Here is an 8,502-nt window from a genome sequence, read left to right on the forward strand (position 1 = left end):
CGGATACCACATTAACTCACCCAGAAAACCCAATACTTCCATCTTAACGAAGATTTCTCCCATTAGTTTCACATCTTAGCAGAAGCACATATTAGCATGGTTGGAAATCATGGCAATCGCTTATTCCAAAATAAAACAAACCATATCCAACAAATGGAGGAAAAGAATTCTGATCCGCAGAATCACACAAACACAGAATGCTGAGGTGGGAAGGGGCCTCTGGAGATCACCTAGTGCCACCCCCTGCTCAAGGGGGACACCCAGAGCCTGGTAAAACTGCTGCTTGCTTCAGCAGAAGCATCCAGACAGCGACTAAACTTAGGGAATCGACACCACCACGCTGTCATGGGACAACGGCAACCCCAGCGCTCACTCTGCCCCCAAAGGAATGAAGACAGCACCGAGATCTGCAGCAGCTTCTTACAACTAGACAAGATCCACTCTCCATGTGACCATGGGAATGGGACATAAGCCACAAACGACCAGGACGTTGTGAACCACGGACCCTGCAGCCTCAGGAGTCGTTTTTGACTGGCACAAAGTGAGAGCGAACAATGAATAAGTCTTCATGCTGCAGAACTTGGACACGGGCATCGTTTCCATTGACCCATTAAAGCACCTCGAGAACTGCCAGGTCAGCTGGGTTTATCAGCAGGAGGAGGCTAACTTGCTGCTGCCTCCACACGTAGTTCAAGAACAAATCCATGGGTTTGCTTAGTGGCTTTTTCTTTCTTAAACAAGATTAGAAGGTTCAACTGGATTTGCTGACATTCCACCTGTAGGGAAGTATGAGGGAGGCTGCAGAAGAAAAGCAATTCATTAGTGTCCTACGCTATCTGGAGGCAAGAAAACAGTCTGCTCTAGCTGCAAACCATAATCCCATCTCCTGTGCAGGCCGGAGTGGCAGCTTCCCCAGCAAACACTAAGGAACTGGAACAGCAAAGCAATGTCCTCTTAAGACAGGGTGCTAAAGGCAGCAGATCGGCCCTAATCCCCTTCTCCTCGCTTCCCGCGCTAACGAACAAAACCACATTTGCTGGAGCACTCACCTCATGCGTGGACCCTTTACCCCAGCTCATTTGCCTTATTGCAATACTGATTTTTCACGTCCTTCTCACAGCACATTCCCCTGTCAGCGTTCACCTCACCCGATGGCATGAGAGCCCATTCCCGTGGTTCAGGAAGCCTTTCCAGGCCCTCCCCAGCAGCAGCGAGCCCTGCGGGAGAGAGGAGCGGGCGCAGGAGGGACCCCACTGATCGTAGGGGGACGGTAGGCAGGGAGTCTCGTACGTCTAGCAAGGGGCTACACAGGCAGCCGGCTGGGAGGCCTGGGAACCCTCGTGTCCGCTCCGGCGCTTGCAGCTCTCGCTTCCAAACACGGTCAAGCTCCGCTCTGTGGGAGTTCTGATGCCTGAGCTGGTTTACTGCTGTATTAACAGCGTTCAAAAGCCATCAGAGGACCAGGGCTCAACGTCACTTGGAGATGTTAGGTTTCTAAATGAGAGCTTCAAAACGCAGACAGCTCAAACGCGGTTCATGCATTTATCCGTCTCAGATACCAGCCCGTGTCACCAGGGAAAGGCTTCTAAGCAAGCTCGGGATTGTGCGTCCCAAAACTGGATGCTGATGGCATTTCTTCCCCTCCTTGATGTAAAACAGTTATCAGCACAGGCCTTTTGATAACAACTGCACAATGACCGCAATGCTGCTGTTACCTTATGTCATAAAGCTAATGGAAGACGTATGCCTGAAATCAAGCCAAAAACAAACTAAAAGGCATGCTTTTTTAATTTATTTTTTGAGCTAATAAATGTCAATCTGGGGCAGACAAAACTTCATTACTTAGAGCTTCAAGGAACTCCCTTTTCTTAATGTCAAACGGAAGAAGAGCCTTGAGCTGCAAACATTTAATTCTGCAAAGCGCAGGGAAATCCCTAGGCTTATGCATTAAGCAGATAAGAAACCTTTACACTCATCATTCTTATTGAGGGGAGAGGATTTTCATACAATTACTCTTTTTACACGCTGGAAAATATGGGTTTCCCTGATACTGGAGCGCTGGCTGCGTATTGCCAGGCCGCGCTTAACGCAGGGACCCCCGGCAGCCCCCGACTTCTGCCCCCAAAGGCCAGGCCTGGGCAGCCCAAGCGGCCCTCGCCGGGCACGATGCTCAGCTGGGGCCCCCGAGCTCAGGGCTTCTGACCACGTCGCTCCTCACCTCCCGACTCAGAGACACCCGTTCTTTCCTTGGAAAAGGATGGGGGAAAAGAACAGCTTCAAGCAGGCTGAAAAGGCACAAAATTCACCGAGTTTGCTCGCAATAGCACCGGTCATGTGTCAGAGCGAGAGGTCTGCAGCGTGGTGGGGAGTGTCAGCTTGATCTCCCTGGGCAGCCAGCTGGTTTTTGAGGGGAGGCCGCCTGCCCCCGACGGCCTCCTCGTGCAATGGAGGCTGCGCGCGCCGGCCTCCGCGGAGGGCCCGGCCTCCGGTGGGACCCGCAAAGCCCTGGCTGCGGCGGCAGCACCGCAGAGCCCCGAGCCCTGCACGAGGGGCTCACCGGACCGCCCGGCGTCCCAGGGGACAGGGCGGCCGCAGCCGGGGCCTCCGCAAGGTCCGCGCGACGCAGAGCCCCTCCTGCCTTCACAGCTCTGGCTGCTGCTTCTCCCTCAGCCCTTTGGGTGTTAACAGACCTAATTGAAGCTTTGAGCCCCTCGGGTGTCTGTAAGACAATGCACTACCCTTACTAGCACCAGGAAAGCAAAAGTAATTAATAGGTATTAGTTGGAAGGGATCTAATCAGAGCCTGGAACCCATGATTTAGCAAGAAGCGGCCCGCAGCCTGGAATTATCTTGTGCTCTTAGGCTGACAGCTTAACTTTGTTCTCTTTTAATTAAACCTTTCAAGGAGCTGGACAAACCAAACAGCAGCCTGTGCATTTCCAAACCGCACACCAAAAAAAAGAAAAAAAAAGGGGGAAAAAAAAAAAGAAAGGGAAACGGGGAGAGCGCGGCGGGGACGCCAGGGCTGTGGCATGTGACGGGGCGGGCGCTGTGGTGAATATACGTGCGTGTCACCAGAACAAAAGGCGACGGGAGCGCGAGGCCGTGAGGACGCAGCCCTAGGAGCGGCCCTACTTCTTCCCCTACGAGCTTCTCTCCAAACACCCGTGTTTGCTTTGCGTCCCAGGCTTTCCCAAGACACGTGCTGCCTCGCGCACAGGCCGAGCCTCGTCCGCGCCGCCGGCGCAGGAAGGGTGCGGCACTCGCGCCAAGCGGGACAGGACGGCGGCACCGGCCGGGCCCGGCACTGCGCTTCCCAGCGCGGCGCCGGCCAGGGGTAGCGACGGCCGTCGCGGAGCTGAACGGACCACCGCCCCAAATGAGCAGCTTTCCTCTAAACGCACCAAGCATGTGCAGCTCAAACTTGTCAAGAAAGCCAGAGTCGAGTCCCCGCCGTTGGACGGCTTCCTGACGCCGTTCCGAGAGGACCAGCGAGCACGAGACAACCCCGGCGCTGCTCCGCATCCTTCCTTCCTGCTGGGAAAGCCTGAGTAACTCACAGCTCCTGACTGCAGTTCCAGCTTCTTGTTTCCTGCCCTTCCATGACGTGCACAGCGAGCTCACTCCTCTCTCTCCGGGCACGCTTCACACAGCCCGAGGGCTCACATTCCCACACTCTGCTCTCCTTGCAAGGCCACGGATCCAGATCCTTCAGCGCTTCCACGGCCGGAGGGCCTAGGATCCGATGCAGAGCCCAAGTCTCGGCAGGCCCCAGCACCCCGCAGCGGGCACCGTGCACATTGCCATGCCCTCGCAGCAGCATTCCTGCGCTCAGCCGCCGGCACGGGGTGCTCCACGGACCACCACGAGCAGACGGGATGGGCGCAGGCGAGGGAGACCCAGCTGGAGCTGCTCTACAACAAGGGCACCGCACGTGGGCTTCATCTGAAGTCTCTGCACATCATCAGAACCCCCAGTTGGTAAAATTCGGGTTAGGGCACCGAGCACGCAGGACACCAGTGTCTCCAAAGGCTGTTTTTCTTGCAGACTACTCAACACTATAGCTGCACATTAAGGTCCTCTCACATTAAGGTCCTCTCTCCTTATAATCCCTCTCCTGGAATTTAGCCTTTTACCAGTGCCCAGGCTGACAGCTCATATGCTGAATGCAAACTCTTGGCCGAGAATGACAAAGCTGAAATCCTTCATCGGTGAGTGAAGCTTGGATGTTATTAAAAATTCTGTTTATTTTTTATGTACATCTGAGTTGTACAAGCAAAGGAAAACAAAGAAAAAGCTGTTTCTGAAACAGAGCTCTGATAACAGTGACCTTAACAGATATTCAGCTGTTTTCCATGTTCCAGTCACTGGCAGATGTAAACACTCATTTTAACCCCTGAGATTTGACTTTCCTCAAGGGCACAAATATGCCCCAGACATTATGAGGACATTCCTAGGTGGCTGATGACCACAGGGTGTTTCTGTCCAAGCTTCCCCAGAGCCCGTCTCGCTTCGAGCTTGCAGCACGTCGCTCCATGAAGGAGGCCTTCCCGCTTCTCCAGCGAGTGCTTTTCCCACCATCGCCAACACTAGCACGTTTTCCTCCACGGAGGAGCAACGCAGGTCTCTCCCTGGAAGCAGGGAGGCCAAAGGCAGCCCCTGTGCAGGGCCGGTACAAGCGACGTCCCGTGGTCCCAGTTCCATGCTGTCTGACCCCCAAACAAGCTTAAACACGAAGAATTGACCCAAAACTGATTCACCAGGACCATCCACAAGCCCATCGCTGCACGGCCACCCCATGCCCTGACATTAAGCAGCTGCAGGACCAAGCAGCACAGCCCACCAATGCAGCTCATGCGTGGCCATCCAAGTCACAATTGCCAATTTTATGCGATACTAACGAGCTTAATTATTTTTCATCATAGTACCTTAAATGAGAGGAACAAGTTTTCATAGCCAAATGAAAAATGAACGTAAGGATCATTCATATTTTTCTACTTCAATCATTCTGAACCGTGAAACATTGCAAAACTCCTGCCTTAAATTTCAAGTCTTTAGCTACAGTAATTAGAAATGGTTATAATTCCCTTGACTGCATAATTTAGTTTTGAGAATAAAACTTCACCTCCGAGCTCTAGCAGCTCTGCTACGATAGCATCTCTGCCATTGTGACAGCCTGGAGAAAAACGCTTCATTCTTTCAGCTTCTTACACGTGTCGAGAAACGCAGCCTCAGCTGCAAAGCACTACCAGCTGCTTATCCTCCAAAATAAAACTTTATTTTTAGCCCGAGTGCTTACTCAGGATCTGGGCGAGTATTCTGATTAAGCTCTCGTGCCCATTAAAAGCTCTGTGAAACGCGGAGCAGATGAGAGCAGTGATCCAAGCTGCAGAGCAGGCGGGAGAGGGGCTGCACAGACCGCGCTCGCGTCTCCTCCGATTCGGGGCACTGGGGCGGCAGGAGAGGCTGCCCGTGACAGCAGCGCTCTGCTCACAAGCAGATTAAGGGAAAAAAAGGCTCCTCCATATGGAGCTTTTACAGCAAGGCACAGTTGCTAACGCTCACTTTCCAGCGGCCAGGGATTTGCTTCCTAAGGGATATTGAAGATCCTATGGGAGCGGCCGGTCTCGAGGCGGGTCCAGCCAGCTCTGCTCTGCCGCTGCGGCTGCCTCTGCTCCCTGGTCCTCACCGAGCCAACGCGCTTGTATCCTGGCAAAAATAAACAATTAAGTAAATATCGGGACAGATAGCACTGGGTTTGCTGGCAAGTCACCCAAGTGAACCAATGCAGAGAGGGCAGCTCGGAGGGCAGCGCGAGGCTGGCCAGAGGAGCGGGATGGAGCCCCGGGAGCTGCTCCAGGTTTCTGTCCACCAGCCCTCCGGGCTCTCTCTCCTTCCCAAATCCCCCTTCTCCTTCCATCTTGGGAGCTGCAGGGATCTCGGTGCCTCCCAGAGCAGAGCTACCTGCATCCTCCCTCTGTACAGTGGCTTATGCTGCAAGGGAATTTTAAGAAATTGTTGCTAGGCTGCATGAGCAGCCTCTTATTTTTATCACAAGGCTGTTTATTCTTGCAGAAAAGGAGACAGTAAATAGCAGGCCCAGGCACTATTAAAACGTTCTCATTATACCTTTGGCTGAGTCCACTCTCCAAACAGATGGTCTGCAGCTTTTCAGCCATTCGTAGAAACACCTTCCCACCTGGATAACCCCCTTCGCGCTCTTCCAGAGGCAGAGCAAGAAGGTGCACTAAAGATCAGAGATGATCCCACTGAGCAGAGACCTTCAACCAGTATTTCAAAACAGGTTTCTATTGTGGGTAAATTTCAAGATTTCGAGTAATTCTGGAAACAGCGGTTCCAAAGCTCTTTCCTCACTGCTTCCTACAGCCCAGCACCTGATTTGCCGCACGGGGCTCGGGATCAGCACGTCGAGTCTTTCCCAACGCCAGCACGTCAGCGCTTACGACAGCCCTGCTCTCCTTAAGGCAGAGCATCAATACCTCTGTTGATCCCCGGAACACAGCTGGTCAGCACCCGGAGGTAAGGCAAAACCACCTGTGGGACGGGCAGGGCGAGAGCCCAGATCACTGCTGGTCCCAAGCCAAAGCAAAGCCTTGGACAAAGCAAAGCCCAGGACAGCACGTGGCTTGAAACGACTCTCAAGAACGCAGAGAGGAGTCAAAGGGGAACTTCAAAAGACTAAAATCAGCAGGAATATCAGCTGAAGTTGGGCCTTCCTAACTGACCTGCGTTAACTTCAAACCATCTGCATCTGCCGATGCCCTAGCTTGGCCCTAATTTGTTTCCTAGAGGCATTAGATATTCCTAAAACAGAAGGACTGTTATTCTTCCTACAAACTAACCCTCTTGTAGCAGCAACACTGTGAGTCACAAGGGTTTCAGCACAAAATTCTGCCGTGCTTGTGATGAGAAGACAACATCCAAGAAATAAGACTAAAAATAATAAGTGGGAATTACATTTTCACTAGAGAAGCCAGGGCATGAGTTTCTCACACACAAAAAAAAAACAGGACCCCCCTTTGCAGCTCTTCCTTGTGCAAAGCAAAGGGCGCCAGTGCAACCCCCAGCCACAGTGTTCCCCTTGCCCATTCGGGCAATGTGCAATTAGTAATGGAGCCCTTATTAAACGGTGTCTGGGTGACGAGTTGTTTGTGCTCTCACGCCGGCCCCTTGGCAAACAGTCGCAAGCGAGTGCTCAGCCAGGAGACACTTGCTCCCACGCCGAGCTGCACTCCGGGGATAGAAACAAATCCTGACTTCGCATCAGCTCCGCGGAGCTGGCAGGGTGCAACAGCGGGGAGAAGAGTCACGTACCTGGAGCATCATCACTGTAACTGCACAGCAGCAAATTAGATCCTGCTGCCTCATGAGGCAAGTTCCAGCTCCAAAAAAATGCCATAAAAAAAAGAAAAATGACCGGAGATGGGGAAGAGTCCTTTTTCCAGCTACCAGGTTTAAGGGCATTTGAGAAAGTCGCATATGAACTAGAGCAGAACGCACACAAGGTCACCAGCAAGAGTACTGGTGAGCTGCTGGCACGCTGGAGGGATGCAGGAGACAGCAAGTACCCTCGAGGGCTTCAGGACTAGAGCAAAATACAACAGAAAGGAATGCAAACCGGGCAGGGAGAGGCGTTGCTCCGAGCTCTCGGAGCTGCTATGGATGCGGTGGAAGAGGCCGAGCGCAGCAGGAGGAGGCCGGGCTCGCGGGGCAGGGACGCAGCAGCCTGCAGCGGTGCCACCAGGGTTTTAATCAGCTCTTTGCATTTAAATAGCTCCTGTAAAAAGCTTAAGGGTTTAGGGACGCACAAGAGGTCCAGCCCGTTGGTTAAGGGGCTGGTCCCGCAGAGGGGCCCCGCTCGCACCCCGCAGGCCAGCGCAGGCCGTGGGGCTCGGCAGGACACCCCCACAGCCCCGTGCAGACCCCCTCACCGCCCCACCGGGAGCACAAACCATCCCCGCGGGAGAGCCGGCCGTGCACCGAAACGAAGGCGGCTGCGCCCGTTTGCACCCCGACTCCAGGCGCTCGTGTCGGGGTTCGCGGGCAGCTGCCCGTCCCCTGCTGCAAAGGGCGCCTGCAAGCAGCTGCCGCGTCCATCCCCGAGCGCCCGAGGTGACGGAAAGCGGGAATTAGCCTCGGTCAGACGCACGGTTATCCCAGAAGCCCTGGCTTTCCGCAGGAGCCCCGGCCGGACAGGGCCAGCAGGGAGGCCGCCCCTGTGCGGGGCTCCGCACAACCAGGGCCGCGCTGCCGGGGCGGACGGGCACGGAGACCCCCCCGGGACCCCCAGCGGGGCCGAGCCCAGCCGAGGCGGGCGGCCGGTGCCCGGGGGCCGTCCCCGCGCCCCGAGCCCCGCGCGGGGGCCGTCCCCGCGCACCGCAGCACAACCCACGCGTTCGCTCCCCCTGCCGCGTGTCCTCCGGCGCGGAGCCGCTGCTCCCAGCGCCTCTCCCGACCCCGAGCCGGCACCCAGCACCGCGC

Source organism: Nothoprocta perdicaria, unplaced genomic scaffold (assembly GCF_003342845.1).
Source record: "Nothoprocta perdicaria isolate Ctin4 unplaced genomic scaffold, notPer1 scaffold_9, whole genome shotgun sequence".
Classification (NCBI taxonomy): Eukaryota; Metazoa; Chordata; class Aves; order Tinamiformes; family Tinamidae; genus Nothoprocta; species Nothoprocta perdicaria.